The 18,557-nt window shown below is 35.6% G+C and overlaps 1 long non-coding RNA gene across 1 annotated transcript; it reads left to right on the plus strand.

Annotated features, from left to right (window-relative positions):
• The first annotated feature begins 11,104 nt into the window (after nt 1-11,104).
• LOC141496920 (uncharacterized) lies at nt 11,105-15,066 on the plus strand. The gene is made up of 3 exons (XR_012471193.1): nt 11,105-11,181; nt 13,823-13,943; nt 14,489-15,066. It is a non-coding gene; the product is annotated as an uncharacterized LOC141496920 (long non-coding RNA).
• The last annotated feature ends 3,491 nt before the right edge of the window (nt 15,067-18,557 follow it).

The raw sequence follows: 18,557 nt of genomic DNA on the forward strand, positions 1-18,557 counted from the left end.
TATTGTAGTTTCCCCATGAGCACACTGCTTTGTTGGGCTTGTAGTTGTGGGAAATTTCTCCTGCCTCCAAGCAGAGTCTTCATTTTATATGTTGTCTCTCCCATGCAGGAGGCTCCACCATTTCTTTATTAGCTTTAAGCCTAGAGGCTGAATTTGTAACTTTTCTTTCTTTCTTTTCTTAAAGGGAAGGAGACAGGTGCTTCATATAGCAAGTCATTAGATGAGGACAACAAGGTGGCATGGTGGATGGAACCTGGATTCAGGAAGAACTGAGTTCAAATCTGATCCCAGACACTTGACACTAACTGTATTTCTTGGACAAGTCACTTAACCCTGATTTTCTTGCATCCAGGGCCATCTCCATCATCCTGATTCATATCTGACCCCTGGACCCAAATGTGCCTGGAGGGGAAAGTGAGGCTAGTGACTTAGCACAGCACTCCTCACTCAAATACAATTCATGTGTTTGTCATGGCATCACCTCTCTGATGTCATGGTCTTCTACAAACATCACCAGTCTCAGATGAGGAAGAAGTCCTTATTTGCTTACTCTCTATTTAAGAGGAAAATCTGTCCATTTCTGGAGTCTCAACTTTGTGACTTTTCTCTAGAGACCAAGTTCTTCTGGAACACAGAATAGCCATTCCACTAGAAAGTTCACAGGTATATAGTTTGTCTTTAGACATTCTTCAAACTGCTCATTGTGAGTAAATTCCATCTCAGGCCTCTGTTTATTTGACTCAGGGTTGCAAAGTCCATTTCAGCTTCCTGATGGTCAATCGATTACCCTTCATAGCCATTTTTAGGGGCTGCCATTCAATAAATCACCAAAAAGGACTCCAGGGTTTTCCACTATTTGCCCTTCCCCCAAAATCCTTTACCACACAAATTAAAGGGGAATAAGTATATTAAAATGACCATGATCCATATTCCTTCATGTGACAGACAACAAGCTTTCCAGGCTTTGAGCCATTCTCTCAGAGTGGTCTCAGAGTGTGACCTGACTTGTCCAGTCCCATATGTAAGTATAAGAGATGGGATTGGAACCCAGGTCCCTGGCTCCAATTCAAGCCCTTTATCAAGTCATGATATATATGTCACATTGAGGTTTTGTCAAATCCTGAGTCTAGCATCTGAAATCTTAGCTATCCTTCAGCTCCTAGAGATCTTTAAATATGACAAGCATTTCTGAAGGAATGATAGCGTTTTATCAGCAAGTACAAGTGATATAAATAAGTACACTTCTTCCACCTCTACAAACACCCCCACGGGACACCCCGGTGACCTGAATAACCATGTGGCAGATATGTGTCTGAGAGTTATAGGAGAAGTTGTTACCTTCATTCACAGTTTTAAGGAGACTCACCTTTCCTGACTGCCAGGGTCAAAACTCCTCTGCTTGTCTACTGAGACTGTGGCAGACCTCTTTTGGAGTTCAGTAAACAAGATGTCTCATAATCATTACTATAGGACAAAAGATGCCTTTCTTCTCTCACTCTATTTATTTCAGGATTGCACCACAGAGGCACCAGCTGCTCTAAACAGAGAAGAACCAAAAAAAAAAAAAAAAGACAAAAAAATCCACACAAATTCACACAAAAAACCCTTGAGCCTAGCTTAGTTAGAAATTAGTTTGATATCTTACTCCCATCTAGTGGCTATAGGAGGGACACCAGGTGATAATACATTATTCAACGGATTTGTAAAACTTGACTAGAGAGGGGCAGTTCTTTGAAGATCTGACATGAGGGTTCACTGAAAATAAAGACTGACAAAAATGGGATATGTTGCCCTAGGAAGGAGGGAGATTTGATCTTGGGAAATTGGAAAGAAATAGAAGGAATACATTGGAGCAAAAAGGGAAAGAAAGGTGAAGGGGAATACCTTCACATAATCAGACATCTACATAAACAAGAAGCTGAGGAGGCAGCACTTGAATTTCACTGTGTCTGAACTACTCAAAGCAGGGAAAAATACATACCACAGATAGGTTTAGAAATAAATTTCACTCCAAAGGAAAATAAGAAGGAAAGGGGGAAGAGAAAAGGAGCAATTGGAGGCCAGATTAAGGGAGGGATTAGTCCTAAGCAAAACAAAAGATTTATACACTCACATACATCATAGATCCATGTAATATGTTACACATATGTATAATATACATCCATGCATGTATAATATATTCATGTATATATACATATGATCCCACATACTGAGGGGGTGACCATTAATTGGAGACTGGCTGATATGTAAATATGATGGAACACTATTAGACTGTAAGAAATGATGAAGGGAGTGACCTGGTTAGATTTGTATGAATTAGAGCAGAGTGAAGTGAGCAAAAAAAGATTATTTATATGATAACTAAGTTGTAATGACAAGCAACTTTGAAAGAATTGGAAAATATGAGCATTAATAATCAATGAAGATACTAGAGATCTAATGATGAAATATATGACCCACTTTCTGATAGAGAGGTTAAGGATTCAGAGTACAGAAAATACACATATACATTTATACACAGATATACATGTGTGTGTGTGTGTGTGTGTGTATGTGTGTGTGTTATTTAGGACACGACCAAAGAAAAATTTGTTTTACTTGACTCTATATGTATGTATGCATGTAACAAATGTTATATTTTTCATTCATTCTAAATTAGAAGGTTGGATAGGAGAGAGAAAAGACCAATAAAAATGAAAAAAAATTTAAAGTGCATGAAATATCTTGTATAGAATCTCCTTAATATACAAGTATAGTTTGTTTTTATTTTATTTTTTATGTTTTTATTTATATTTATATATTTATATTTATGTTTTTATTTTGGTTTTATTTTTGAAAATTATAAGTAATAACCATTAACAGAAATAATATTCTATTAAAAATCACAAAATAAGGAATAAAATTATACATAAAAATTTATACCAAACATTCCAACCAAGTAGAAACACTTCGGTAGACCTGTCTTTAAATCTCCTATAATTCTGTTATCATAATCATCTATAGTTTGGTTAACTTTTTTTTTAGGCTTTTTTTTTTTTGCAAGGCAATGGGGTTAAGTGGATTGCCCAAGGACACACAGCTAGGGAATTATTAAGTGTCTGAAGCTGGATTTGAACTCAGGTATTCCTGACTCTAGGGCTGGTGCTCTATCCACTGTGCCACCTAGCTGCCCCCCTTGGTTCCCTTTTTAATGTACTGTCATGTTCCATTTCAAAGTAGGGATGGAAATCAGTTTTATGATTTCATTGGTATTGGAAATTAGAAAATGAGGAATTTTCCTGAACCTAGACAAGTCTATAGTTTCTCTGTATTTTATAGTCTTAGAGAGTTACCTGGAAGCTTGAGGTTAAAATGATAACATCACATGAATCAGAAATATGATGTGAGGTCAGGTGTTCCTGACTTTGAGGCTGGTTATCAACTATGACTTCCTATCTCATTCATTTTGAAGTACCTTAATATTTTGCACCAATATTAATTAATGATATTGATCTATTATTTTTTTAACTCAGCTTTGCCTTTATTTTTTTCTTTGGGATCATATTCATCAGAAAGGACTTTGGGAAAGTCAGTATCTTGCTTTATGTTTTTATTCCATAGGAGTAGCTTTAAAAGTTTATTAAGATTCTCTCATGACTCCATTTGGAACCCATTTCTTTTTGTAGGACTGCATCTTAATTGCATGATAGTTTTCCTTCAAAGACCAACTTATTTGAATAATTTATTGGATGACTTATGATACTTTAGATGTTTAAATTGCTTTCTGGTACTATTAAAATTACATTGGAACTCTTGTTTATTTTCTTTTCTTTTGATTCATTTTAATTTTCTTATGTGGGTTCTTAGTTTTGATGTTTCTATATCTTGTTTTTGGTCAAGTATGAAGGAAACATGACTCCTTTTAAAATATATTTTATTTTATTTTTAGTTCTGAATTCCTACCTCCCACCTTTCCCTATTTCCATTGAGAAAGAATATCAAAATTCTTTATACATGAAGTCATATAAAATAAATTCCCACAATAGCCATGTCCAAAAAAAATTGTCACAATCTGTGCTTTGAATCTATCACCTCCCTATTTGGAGGTGGATAGAATGTTTCATAAAGAATCCTCTAGAGCTGTAGTGGGCTATTGTATAGATGAGGATTCCCAAGTCTTTTAATTTTATTTTTCTTTAAAATTTTATTGTTTTGATATAAATTCTTGTCTTAGTTCTGCTCATTTCACTTTGTATCAGCTTATATGAGCCTTCCAAGGTTTCTTTGAAACCATCTGTTTCATAACTTCTTACAGTACTTATTTAAGTAGTACTTTATCATGTTCATATACCACATCCTGTTCAGACAGTTTTCAACTGTTAGGCACCCCACCCAGTTTCTAGTTCTTTGCCAGCACAACTTTCTTTGATCTCTTTGGTATATAGACCTAATAATGGTATTGCTGGATCAATGGACTTTTAGAGGATAATTCCAAATTGCTCTCAAGAAAATCTGGACCATTCTTAGCTCTACCAACAATGAATTAATGTATCCCTTCCAGCAGGTGTGATCTTCCTTCCTTCCTTCCTTCCTTCCTTCCTTCCTTCCTTCCTTCCTTCCTTCCTTCCTTCCTTCCTTCCTTCCTTCCTTCCTTCCTTTCTTGTCAATTTTTGCCAATCTGATGAACTGGAAGTAGTGTGTCAGAGTTATTAATTTATTTTTCTCCAATTTTTAGTTATTTAGAGCATTTTTATATCATTATTGATAGTTTCTTTTTTGTGAATAATATCTTATTAATATCTTTGATTATTTATCAATTGGGAATGGCTCTTATTTTATAATTTTGAAACAGTTCCCTATTCATCTTAGAATTGAAACCTTTATCATGGAAACCTACCAAAAAGATTTTTCCAATTTCCTGCTTTTCTTGTAATTTTTCCTGCATTGGTTTTATTTGTACAAAAAACTATATATTTTATGCAATCAAATTTGTCCATTTTCCCTTATAGACTTTTCTATTTCTTGTTTAGAAATGAATTCTTACCCTGTTCATAGATCTAATAATTTCTTTCATGTTCCTCCAATTCATGTACCCATGTGGAACTTATCGTTATATATGGTTTGGAATTTGAGTCTATACCTAATTTCTGTCAGACTACTTTCTATTTTTCCCAAGAGTTTTTTGTCAAAAATGAGTTCTTCCTCTGATGCCTGGGATCTTTGTGTTTATCAGACTAGATTACTATGCTCCTTTACTTCAATATATTATCTATCTAATCTCTTCCACTGATCAACACCTCTACTTCTTGCCCAGTACCAAATCGTTTATCCACCTATGACTTTGGTTATTTGTTTGAGATTTGGTACTATTAGGCACCTTTTCTTCCCACTTTTATTAATTTCTTGATGTTATTGACAGTCGATTTTTGATTATTACATTTGATTGACATTGATATTTTTCTTCCAAATGAATTTTATTATTTTTCAAGCTTCATAATCTTTTGGTTGTCTGATTACTCTGGCACTAAATAAATAAATAAATTTAGATACTGTCATTTTAATACATTGACCTACCCATGAACAAAATAATGCTTCTCTCTTTTACTGTTTTATAGTTACTTTTCAGTCATGTACAACTCTTTGTGCCCCCTTTTTCTATTTTCTTGGTAAGATAGTAGAGTGGCTTGCCATGTTCTTCTCCAGCTCATTTTACAGATGAAGAAACTGAGGCAAATAGGGTTAGGTGACTTGCCCAGGGTCACACAGCTAGTAATTTTTAAGAATTCAATTATGGCTTCTTTAATTTCTTTTTCTAAGATAGGTCCATTAAGCATTCTATTTCCTTATTGTTCATATTTATTATATTATATATTATATATATATTATATTGTTCATATTTAATTTTTTACACTTTTCTTGAATCCTGAGTTTTGTCTGTAAAATTTTCTACTCAATTCTTCATCAAGAAGGCTTGGATATCTTGTATTTTGCTAAAGGTTTATTTTCCTTCTATAGGATTAAACTCCATTTTTATTATTTTCAGTTTTAAGTAACTCTTTGTTATAAGCCTATATCCTTTGTCTTCAGTGATATCATAATCTAAGCTCTTCTCTCTTTTATTGTGGTGGCTACTAAATCATTTATGATCCTGACTGTGGCTCCTCAGCACTTGAATTCTTTCCTTCTGATCACTTGCACTATTTTTTTTAATCTGAGGTCTCTGTATTTTGGCTATAATATTTCTGAGAGATTTCATTTTTCCCCCTGTAGTGGTGACTGATGAATTATCCCTATTTCTACTTTGCACTCTGATTCTAAGAGATCAGGGAAGTTTTAAGATTTCTTAACCTATATTTGGCTCTTTTTTTGGTTATTGCTATCAGATTCTCTAATGATTCTTATACTATCCTTAATCTATTTCTGAGGCCAATTGTTTTTGCTATGAGATACCTCACATTCGTCTTTTTTTCCAGGATTTTTTGGGAAGGTTTTTGCAAGGCAAAGGGGTTAAGTGATTTACCCAAGGTCACGCAGCTAAGTAATTAAGTGTCTGAGGTCGGATTTGAACTCAGGTCCTCCTGACTCCAGGGCCAGTGCTCTATCCACTGTACCACCTAGTCACCCCCCCCCCTTTTTCAGTCTTTTGATTTAGGTTTAATATTTCTTTATGTCTCATAAAGTCATTAGCTGCTGTTTTAGTCTATTCTCTTTTCAGGGAACTATTTTTCTTCTGTAAGCTAAGTGGTGCAGTGGATAGAGTACCAAGCCTGAAGACAAGGCTTATTTTTCCCAAGTTCACGTCCTTCTTTCTGGTCTTATTTCTGTAAATTTCTGACCCAGGTTTGGGTGTGAGCAAGACTTTCGTCAGCTTGTCCTTGACTGGAAATTTTAGTGGACTGCTATTGAACTATGACACTAATAACCTTCTAGGAGGCTCTGTAGATTCAACAATGACTAAGTGCAAGCTTATCTTTGTTCTGGGATTTCTGCCATGGTTATTTTCCAATCTGGGCTTCAGCTGGCAGCAGAGGGTTAAACCAAGTCCATGTTCTGTTCCTGAGATCAAAGCCACAGTTACTGGTTTCTTCTGATTTTGTTTCTTACTCATTGCAAAACTAGGATCTAGGATTCAGGCTCCTTCTTTCTGCTATCCTTAAATGCAGGTCCCCTCCTCAGTTTGCCCTGAATCTGTGACTTGGGACTGGGTAAATAATTGGCAGAGCTGTAAGATGGCAAAGTCTTTCTGCTTCTGACCCTAGTTCAGGTACCCCCTGAGATCTCTTCATGCCCTGGAGTTTAGGTTTGGCCTTCATGTACTTCCCTGGGTGTTGAAATGCTCCCAGTGTGGCAGGTGTCTGGCCGAACGGTTGTCAGCATCTCTGCCTTCCTAGGCAGATTGGGAGTGACAAAATTACTCACCATGATTTTTTCTTGGATTTCCTGTTGATAATTCAGTCTGGTGCATTTTGTAGATCTTTGTGTGGGAGGTTTGGTGAAGGAGAGAGGTTCTGTTTCTTGGTGTACTCCACTATCTTGACTCTACCAGGTAAGACTCTTCTTGAACCTATTGCTCCACTACCTTAACTGGAAGATACAATTTACTCTTCTACACTTTTTAGTTGGTACATCAAGGTTGTTGTCTCCTTTCAATGAGTTATTCTCATTCTGAGGACTATTTCAATCCACAAGGAATTATTCCTAGAGGTGGAGAATACAATGTACAGTAACCTGAAGCTCTTTTAGGATCTCAGTTGCTCAACATTGTTAGGCAGGAAGATCCAGGGACCAAGATGAGGGAGTGGGACCTTCAGACCCCCCAGAAAAGAGGGATGATGAAGGGAGAGAGAAAGCTGCCTTAGGCAAGTGATTAACTTGAACTACAGATTTTCCTGATGGCTTTTCCCTAATAATAACACATGATCTAAAGCAAAAAGTATGCTACAGAAGGTTATTTGTATTGAGAGGGTAGAGAATGACAGGAAAATAATAAATCAAGAAGCATCTGTTAGACAGGAAGATGGAAAACAAGGAGAGAGAGTGGTGTCACAGAAGACAAAAGCAAAAGTGTCCAGGAGTTGGACTGGACAACAGAAGTCAAGGGAAAGGACAGAAAAAAAGACCATCAGGGAGGCTAGGTGGTACAGTGGATAGAGCACCAGCCCTGGAGTCAGGAGTAGCTGAGTTCAAATCCAGCCTCAGACACGTAATAATTACCTAGCTGTGTGGCCTTAGGTAAGCCACTTAAGTGGCATTTGCCTTGCAAAAAAAAAAAAACCCTAAAAAAAGACCATCAGATGTGGCAGTTAGGGAGCTACTGGTAACCTCTGTGTAAAAGTGCAGTGGTGAAGTTGGAAGCAATATTACAAAGGGTTAAAGGATGATAAGGATATAGAGGCAGTAAGTGCTACATAGGCTTCTCTTTCCAGTATTTAGAAATGAATTGGAAAATATATACAAAATATATACAAGAAGAAGAAGAGAAAGTTATTTTTTAAGTCTTTTTAAAGAATGACCTGCATGATTATAGATATCAAGAAAGAAGACAGTATAGTAGAAAAAATGTTGAACCTGAGGTTGGAAGAGACTTAGGTTCAAATCCCACCTAAAGATGGGATTTGGTTTTGTGAACTTGGAACTTAACTTCATCTGTAAAACAGTAAAAATAAGACCTAGATTGCCAAACTCAGTGTTGTTGTGATGATCAAATGAGATAAGATATATATATATATATATATATATATATATATATGTGTGTGTGTGTGTGTATATATATATATATATATATATATAAAACCATATAAACCTTAAATTGCTCTTATGTCTATTATCATTTTCATCAGCATCCTCAACATCCAAAGAGGGAATGATCAATAAGGCAAACTCTTGAAGGAGACAGAAGTAGAGAGGATAGGCTCAAGGGTCTTGCAAGGAAAAGGGCTACTTTATCTTCTGAGAATGGAACAAGTGAGGATAAGAAGTAATGGTATCAAGAGGTTTTGAAGTGTGTAGGACAGAATGTTAAGGAACACATAATGGATGATCTCAGTCTGCTCAGCAGAGTAGACTATGAGGTGACTCACTGAGAGATAATTGAAGTAGAGTTGGGATTTTGATATAAAAGGAAATAATTTGGAGAGTATCTCGAAGGTCAATCAGGAATGAATCAAAGAGTTGTTACATATACCTAACGGTGAGTGTTGCATTGATATTTGGCCATGTAAATTTGTATTGACTGAGCTCAAGGACAGGAGTAAAGAAGGTGAATGGGGGGAGGGTGATGTGACCCAGGGCTGAAGTTTTACAAAGTGTGAACAGTGACAAGGGGGCATGGGATTGAAAGCTGGAGGATAGTGTCTTGTTGAATTGGTTATCTAGAGGATCAAGACTGTGAAGCAAATAAAATAATTGACAGAACAAATCTTGGTAGACTAGGGCAGGATTAAGGGCCTAGACCTTATAGTGGGAACCAGAGAATCAATGAAACCCAAGTTAGAAAATAGCTCAGAGATCGTCCAATCCAACCTATCTTTAAACCAGAAAAGCCTTTGCTTGAAAAAACTTCACTGAAAATGGATCCACTACTTCCAAAGAAGGCCTATTCTATTTTTGGGGAAGTAATTGTTAGTAAATGTTTTACTTACATCAAGTCGAAATTGACCTCTCTCTAACTTCCATCCTATTTCCTCTTTTGTAAATAGAGCTGCTGTTCTCACATTATACCTCCTTCCTTTCCTCATCTATTGTGAAGATTCACTGAGAAAAATGGATGTAAATAAAACACTTGGTATACTTTTAAGCACTATCTCAGTATCAATTATTGCTGTTCCCAGTCCACTCTCTGAAACTAAGCAGAATAAATCTAATTTCACTTTTACACAAAAGTCTTCAAATATTTGAAAACTATTGAGAATTTGAGGAAATTTCAGAATCTAGAATCTTAGAGGTAGAAAAGACTTGAGTAACAATAAGGCCTAAAATGAGCCCATCCCTTTGGTTACGATAAAGAAGAGAGGTCAAGGGACTAGAGGACATAATAAACTAAAGTGAGGAGGAACAGGGAACTCAAAATGTTAAACTAAGGGTTAAGTGCATTTGGAGTAAGAAAACTAAACCAGGACCCAAGTATCTATCTGATAAAGCCTAGATCTCATCTCAAGTTCCAAGTTTTGTTTTGTTTTTCCCCTGCATGTCTCAATGGGTTAATACTACATATAAAAAGATCAACTAACAATACTTGATTATTTTACCAAGAGTTATAAAGCTTGAGATCAAATTCTTAAATGTTATTTTGCCAAAATATTTTTCAATGTTTTCTTGGAGGTACCATCATCTTCTTTCTTGATCTAGAGCTTACTTTTCTTGCATAAAAGAGGAACACAATTATGCTTGTCACAAATAGTGTTGGATTTTTTTGGTAACTGCCACCAGACCAAGCTGTTTTCCTATTGATTAGGATGATCCATCGTTCAAAGAATCATTGCCTTCTTTCCTATCACTAAGAATTGACTAGTTTGGTATTCATCAGACCAACAGTGAGTCCCTGGCAGCCCTGGAATCAGGAGACCTTAGACACATGCTATTTACTAGTTAAACGACCTTGGGCAAGTGACCTCAACCCTGATTATCTTGAATCCAAGGCAATCTCCATCATCCTGATTCATATCTGGCCACTGGACCCAGATGATTATGGAGGAGAAAGTGAGGTTGGTGATTTAGCATAGTACCTCCTCGCTCAAATCCAATTCACTGAAAATGGATCCACTACTTCCAAAGATGGCCTATTCTATTTTTAATTGCTAGTAAATGCTTTACTGTCATGCTTGTCATGGCATCACCTCCCTGATGTCATAGTCTTCTTTGAAAATGAAGGACAAACATCATCATCATATCATCACAGTGAGTCCAACCATGAGTAATGGTTAACGGACCTAGTATGGAATCTCCTTAATCTAGCCCAGAGAATTTTAACCTTTTTCATATTAATGGATTCCTTTGTCAGTGTACTAAAACTTCCAGATCTCTTCTCAGAAAGTACTTGATTGCATAAAACGAAATGATATGATTACAAAACAAATCAAAAGAAAGTGAAAATATGATGTAAATTTTTTTTTTCACTTCTAGCTCATGGACTCCTTGAAATCTTTCCATGGCCTGGGCTTTGGAACTCCCTGCTCTAGATTATTTTAGAAGGTTTGGCTCACAGTAAGTATCCTGGGTATGGTCTCTACAGAATACCTATAATTGATTGTACACCATAACAGTAACATGGGGTTGATGATCAACCTTAATGGACTTGCTCATTTCATCAGTGCAATAATCGACAATTTTAGAGTACCTGTGATGGAGAATACCATCTGTATCCAGAGGAAGAATTGTGGAGCTTAAACAAAGACCAAAGACTATTATCCTTAATTTTAAAAAAGTTGTCTTATGTATTATGTAGTTTTACTATCTCTTATATTTTATTTTTTCCTTAAGTATATGGTTTTTTTCTCTCAACACATTCAATTTTGATCAATGTATAGGATGGAAGCAATGCAAAGACTATCAGACTGCCTTCTGTGGGAGGGGGTAGTGGGAGGGAAGCAAGATTGAGGGAAAATTATAAAATAAAAAAATTTAATTTAAAAATTTAAGCATAAAAAGGGAATCTATAATTCTTTCATTCTAGATAGGTCCAAAGACTTTGACCTGGAAAGGATCTCAGGGACCAAAGGTATCCTTTAGTAATGTCTTCCACAAATTTTCCTGTGATTTGTTTCTGTTGCTGTCAAATCTCAGAAGCAACTTGCTCAGACCTAGTGATAATGAAAAACCATCTTCATGCCCAGGCAATTCATGTTTTGAAAATAATGATATAATAATTATATTTGACATCTATAAAATACAATAAGTTTTAAAATTTAATATATACATGCATGCATTTTATTTCTTTCAATCAACAAAAATCCATCCTCTTTTTTCCCCTCCAAACTCATTCCACCTTCTCTTTGTTGAGAATGAAAGAAAAACTAAATTCCTCTTACAAACATATATGGTCAATCAAACAAAATTTGCACAATGATCACTAACAAACAATGTATTATTTTCCAAGAGTCTTTCAAATCTTCCTTGGTAGGCAAGTAGTATGAAATTATAGTTGATCGTTATGCTGATCAGGGACCCCAGTTCTTTCAAAGTTATTTCTTTACCATATTGTTATATTGTCTTGTATAAATGATGTTCCTGATTCTGTTCACCTCTTTATGCATCAGTTCATATAAATAATTTCTGACATAATAATATTCCATCATATACATATTGTGGAGTAGTCCTTCAGCATCTCATTCTTTCCACCTCAGAGCTATATTTTTGTTCATCTTTATAGTCTGGAAGGAACCTTAGAGGTCACCTGTTTTGGTTTGTTTAAGATTAAAAACACTCTGAAATGTGTTTTTGTACCTCTGAGGGATGTGTGTGTGTGCGTGTGTGTGTATTCACATATGCAATCTTTGTTCCTTTTGACCAGTTCAGATGAGAGTAAGGTTCAAATGTCAACTACTTTCCCTATTCTTTTCTTCTTTGTATAGAAGTCTACTTGAATATGAGATAATTTCTCCGAATTTCTCTTTTTCCTCCCCCCTTCCCTCAGAGCATATTCTTCTCTTTCTTTTTCTTCCTTCCTTCCTTCCTTCCTTCCTTCCTTCCTTCCTTCCTTCCTTTATATTCTTCTCTTTTTAAAAAGATTTTATTTATTTTGAGTTTTACCATTTCCTCCTAATCTTACTTCCCTCCCCCCCCCCACAGAAGGCAATTTGCCAATCTTTACATTGTTTCCATGGTATACATTGATCCAAATTGAATGTGATGAGAGAGAATCTATTCTTCTCTTAATATTATCAAGCCATTCTTTATCCCAAAGAGATAATACAAAAGGAAAAAGAAGCTATATATGCAAAAATATTTAAAGTAGCTCTTTTTGTGGTGTCAAAGATTTGGAGGTTGAGGCGATGCCCATCAAATAGAGAATAGCTGAATAAGTTATGGTATATGAATGTGATTGGATGTTTTATGTTATAAGAAATGATGAGCAGGTATATTTCAGAAAAATCTGTAAATATTTACACGATCTGATGCTAATAAAGTGAGCAGAACCAGGAGAATATTGTGCACATTAACAATAGCATTATGTGATTAAGCAACTATGATAGACTTAACTCTTCTCAGTAATATAGTGATCAAAGACAATTCCCCCAAAGCATAATGATGGAAAATGCCATCCACATCAAGAAAAAGAACTATGGAATCTGAATGCAGACTGGAATATACTATTTTCTTTTTTGTTTTTTTTCTTCTTATGTATTTCCCTTTTGTTCTGATTCTTTGTTCACAATATGACTAGTGTGGAAATAGGTTTAACATGATTGTGCATGGATAACTGATATCAGATTAGTTGCTGTTTTGGGGAGGGAGAAGAGAAGAGAGAGGAGAAAAGATTTGGAATTCTGAACTATTGAGGATGTCATTGTCAGTTTAATTCATTTGAACATTAGATGAATAAATTTAAAGAAATTGTTCTTGATTTATTTTCCAGTTCATTGGTTTTGCTAAGAGATACTTTCCATTTCTTTTATTTTTCAGTCTTTTGATTTTGTTTTGGTATTTCTTGATGTGTCTTAGTCAATGGCTTCTATTTGGCCCATTTTAACTTTTAAAGTTGTGCTTGGGCAAGCTATTAATATCCTTTCTGAGTCTTTCTTCCATACCTCTCATTTCTTTTTCCTTTTACTTCTCTAGAGTTCTTCATTTATAAAATATTTTTTAACTTAAAAAAACCCCAAAATTATTGCTTTATCTCTTTCAGGAATACAAGTCGAATTTGTGCCCACTGCCTTAAAAAAACTGATGGCAGAGCTAAGACCAGAATCCAGGCTTCCTGGGTGTTAGTGCACATCCCAAGACACCATGCTTCCTCCCACCTCCAGGTATTGCCAAACTATATATGAACCAGCCTCTATCTCTGACTCTGAACTCAGACTCCCACAACCAGGGTCCTTCATTCATCCTCTCTTGCCCAGATCTAGGCCCATCCTACTTCCTGGCCACCTCCATATCACCTTCTTATCCTCACTCTTTTAAATGCCAGCTCTGAGGGCAATAATCAAAGCAACTATACCATTCCTATAAAGGTCATACTTAATACTTTTTTTCATTCATTGATCTTCCCTGATGGTATAACAAAGGATAGATACTTCCCACTGGCTAGTTACAGAACTGGATGAAACTGATCTCTTCTGGGTCCATGCCTCTTTACTGTTGTTTCCCCCCATTACATCGTGAGGGATTTCCTTTTGCCTTTCTTTATATCTAAAGAGCTTAGATATTTAAATGCTCATTGTCTGGAATATTCTGGTCCAACCACTTCATATTAGAGGTTAAAAAGTAGAGGTCCAGAGAAGAGGATGGTTTTCCAGGGTCACCCAGATCCTTTGGTTGCTTCTTCATATCGTATTTCCTTTCCCTGAAATAGGACCGATGACATCTAACGGTGGTGTCTTGACTCACATGTGGACTGGATTTAAGTGAGGCAAAGTTGCACAAAGTTGTCAGCCCCACTTGCTCTTCCAATCACCAAAAGTCCAACAGCAAGGGAAAAGTCAAGGCAAGCAGGGATGGCCCATGAAGCAACAGATGACCTTGGCATCTTCAATATCTGCCCAAGCTCTATGGAACCTGCTTCAGCCACAGTTGGGGAAAATTGTTCTCATCCGCTAATTCTGCCAGAGATCTCCACATGCTTTGGAAAGACATCCCTCTAACTCACTCACTGACCCTTAACCTGGCTTAGCCCATCTGATGGGTGTGGCCACCCATGTTACAGCTTCTCCGAGCCAGAGGTGAGAGTCGAGTGCCAGATGGACATCTGAAAGTCCTCACGCCAGAGGCATTAGTCCTACCGGAATATCTCACCAACTTTTGGCAAGCTCAGTGGATAAGATATTGGACCTGGAGTCAAGAAGACCGGAGTTCAAATTCCTCATCATTTACTTTGCTTTTGTTTGGCTCAGTTTCCTCACAAATACATATACACATATACAAATATATATAATAAAGGACATAGAATTCAAGGTCACATATACAAATATATACATTGTATATATATGATCTTGAGTTCATGTTATCCATTATTACATATATTCACACATATTATATATAATCATTTATATACATCTAGGGCAATGTGGATAACAATATCTCAGGAAAAAGAAACATCATATAGCCAGGAATCTGAGTGACCCTGAACATATGCATTCATGCTGTTCATTATTTCATTATAACATGTATACACATATACACACAATATCATATAAACATATTTATATATATATATGTATATTATGTATACACATTATATATATATATACATATTTAGGTGACCATAAAATGTGTTCATGCTGTCCATTATTCAATGTATAATATATACATATACAAATGTATAATCTATACATTAAATGTATAACATATACAATATGTACAATATAATATACATAGATGAATACAGCTAGGGCAAAATGGGTAATAATACAACAGGAAAAGAAACATAATATAGTGGTCATACCTGTGAGATCCTAAAATATGTGCTCAAGCTCTTTCATATTGTTTATTATTAAATATTATTATGTGTATGATGTAGATATACTATATATGCATACACGCATATGCATCTAGGTCAATGTGGATAACAATCTTAGGAAAAGAAAGTATGAGCAACCAGAAGATCCAGAAATACACACACCTACACACAATGTTCTCTTTTGTCCATCACTCTAAATCTTAACCAGATCTCAAAGACTCATATGAGAGGGTAATAGTTTTTCCTCACAGAAAGTGGGGAATCTATGTCTGATGTTCAGTGATGGGTCATTCATTTAAGTGGGTCTGATTTTTTTCCTGGCTAAAATAAAAAATATTTTATTAATAACTATAGCATCATAATTTCCCTTTTCCTCTCTTTAGGGGTTCACGTTCATAGAACACACTTTATTCATTCCCCAGTTCTTGAGCACCTACTTCCTTTGCCCCTACCCCTAGTTCTTTGCTATGAGGAATTTTTTTTATATATGGCTCCTTGTTCCCATCTCCAGGGCACATACCTATATGTAGTGTCAGTAGGCCAAAGGATTGAAGGAAGTCCTTTTTCTTCTTGGAACCAAATTCAATCATTATGATAATATAGCATTTTAAGATTTTAAAAAAATTTCTTTCACATTGCTCCACATTCTATATACCACTAACAAAAACAAACTCAACAGAGCACTAAAAAATTTTCTAAATCAAGAACTTTCCTCTTTTGCTTCATTCTTGTTATCATTGACATTTCAATTGTGGCTGACTGTCATGACCCCACTTGGGGTTTTCTTGACTAAGATATTGGAGTGGTTTGTCATTTCCTTCTCCAGCTCATGAGAAAACAGAGGCAAACAGGTAACAACTTGCCCAGGGTCATGTAACTAGTAAATGCTTTAAGGTCATATTTGAACCCAGGAAGAAGGGTCTTCCTGATTCCAAGTCCCTTCATATCCCTCTAGAATTTCTTAAACTGTTATTTTTATTAGTTACTACATTCTTTTCTATTCTTATGTTTTCTAATATTGCTTATTTAACTGGAAAGATAACCCTCAGCTTTAATGTAAAAGAATTATTAAATTAATTTTATAAATTAACAATAAAATCATATTTATACTGTTAATAAATTAGAACTTATTCAATCACTCCAAGACCAGGAATTCTCTAAAAACATGATGAAAATAATAACAAGTTACATCTCTGTAGTACTTTAAGATTTAAACATTTCTTTCCTTATTTTAAGTAATGAAAGTATTAGCACTCCCAATTTACTTATGAGTAAACTGAGTCTTGGGGAGGCTGAGTGCCTATATAAGTACTGAAGAGATTAAAATTCAGGTGTCCTCATTCTGGGTCCAATATTCTTTCCACAGTATCACATATTCCTAAATATTAGAAACTTCACCATTCATTCATTCATCCATCCACCCATTCATTCAAAAAACACTGATAAAGGTCTACTCTATGCTAGATACTATAGAAACAAATAGAAACGTGAAACAATTCTTGCCACAAAGAGCTGACATTCCATTTGGGGAATGACACATATCAGGGTGGAGAGGCCAAGGAAGGTAGTTCCCATCTTGGTCTCAACAGATAATCAGGACTGTGATTTGAGTGATAGGACAGTAATTGCTATGCAGGGTAGATGGCAAGATGTCTGGTATCCTAGTGGATGGCTTGCTGGGGTGTGAAGTATCATCTGAGGCTGGGTAAGTGGAGAGGATTGGGTGAGTTTTCACTCACTCATCCACCAGTCATTCAACTTCACTTCCATTTTGGTTCACATCCTTGAGGAAAGAAGGGATTTGACCCCATTTCACACAATTTGTATAAATACATAGAATATTTTTATGACTAAGCCCATATTCTGAATCTAAATAAGCATGATCAGAGTTCATGTTTCCTGGTCCCTTCAATTGGAGGTAGCAGGATTCCATGAGGTCAGTCCTGTGCTTTCAAAATTCTACCAGTATATGTATTAGGACTACACAGAATAGGTATGTGTTCCCTCTCTTCCCCTCACCCTCCAAAAGGCAGCTCCTTTGCTTTATATATTCCCTTTACATATGGGATTCTTCACCTTTTTTTGTATGTGTCATGGAGTGCTTTGGTAGTAAGATGAAGAATATGGATCCTCTTTCAGAATAATGATTTTTTAGGGCTAAAAATAAAAAGAGCATTACAAAGGAAAGAAAATTTGCTTAAATATAGTATTGAAATTTTAAAAATTGTTCTTAGATATTAGGTTAAGAACTCTCGCAATAGTCATCTTGGGTTTATCCTCTATATGTACTGTTATTCTCTCCCTTCTACCCCCAAACCTTCCATCCTGTTAACTTATTTCTTTTCTGCATAAACACTCCTTTACTAGTTCCTCTTAGCCCTTCTCTGCTAGAGGACTATGCTGCTGTTCAACAGGTACTTTACTTCCTGTCCTGATAACTGTTCATCTTTAAGCCATGTGTAGTTGTACTTACTTTATAAGCCTCCATTTACTCCTTTTATCTTTTTGCTCCCCCCTCCTGAAACTCTAGTCCTAGTATAGAAAATGCATATTGCTCCTGATTTCTGATGATTGAAGTAATTTAGGGAACCACTGGAGGCTCTTGACCTCAGAATATCATAGGACTTTAATCTGAATCTAGTTCCACATAGCCTTAGTTTAATTAATCTTAACTACAGTACACTCTCATTCTGATACACAAGAGATGGTTTTTGTAGAGACCAGGGAAAATGCAATTAGTATAGTCCAGTCCAGTTAATATCTACCTTGCCATGCCTCTTGTGCTTCTATTAATTTGTGTACACTGATTTCCCAAATCAAAACTTTAAACCCTTTTTCTATTTACCTGTCAGAATTCTTCTTTTCCATCAAAATAAACTTATGATAGTTTTAAAATAGCTCTAATTGAAAATATCTAAATTTTGATTTTTTAAAAATTCTAAGTACTTTTAAAGAAAAATTTTTT

The sequence above is a fragment of the Macrotis lagotis genome, chromosome X, assembly GCF_037893015.1.
Source record: "Macrotis lagotis isolate mMagLag1 chromosome X, bilby.v1.9.chrom.fasta, whole genome shotgun sequence".
Taxonomy (NCBI): Eukaryota; Metazoa; Chordata; class Mammalia; order Peramelemorphia; family Peramelidae; genus Macrotis; species Macrotis lagotis.